Source organism: Cariama cristata, unplaced genomic scaffold (genome assembly GCF_000690535.1).
Source record: "Cariama cristata isolate BGI_N322 unplaced genomic scaffold, ASM69053v1 scaffold26379, whole genome shotgun sequence".
NCBI lineage: Eukaryota > Metazoa > Chordata > Aves > Cariamiformes > Cariamidae > Cariama > Cariama cristata.
In genome coordinates this window covers 40,871-41,153 of record NW_009636734.1, presented here as the reverse complement: position 1 = coordinate 41,153, position 283 = coordinate 40,871, and positions in this window count along the sequence as shown.

Below are 283 nucleotides of genomic sequence, written 5' to 3'. Positions count from 1 at the left end.
GCGTCCTTCAACCGAACCGAAGAAAGTGCGAGGGGTCAGCGGTGCCAAAAGCAAGAGGCAGACGAGTAATGGGGTAATTAGTGTAAGAGGCTTTGCTGATTGTATGTAAAGCCCTTAATAATTCAGGCTGTCGGGTGACTGCCTTTCCCCCTCTGGCCGTGCCACGCTCCAGAGAGCTGTGCCAAAGCGCCCTGGGGTCCCCGGGGCTTGGGCACTCTGCCCCGAGGGGTTTCTCCTGGCAGCATCCCTGGGGGGAGGCGATGATGAGGCAGCACACGGGGAG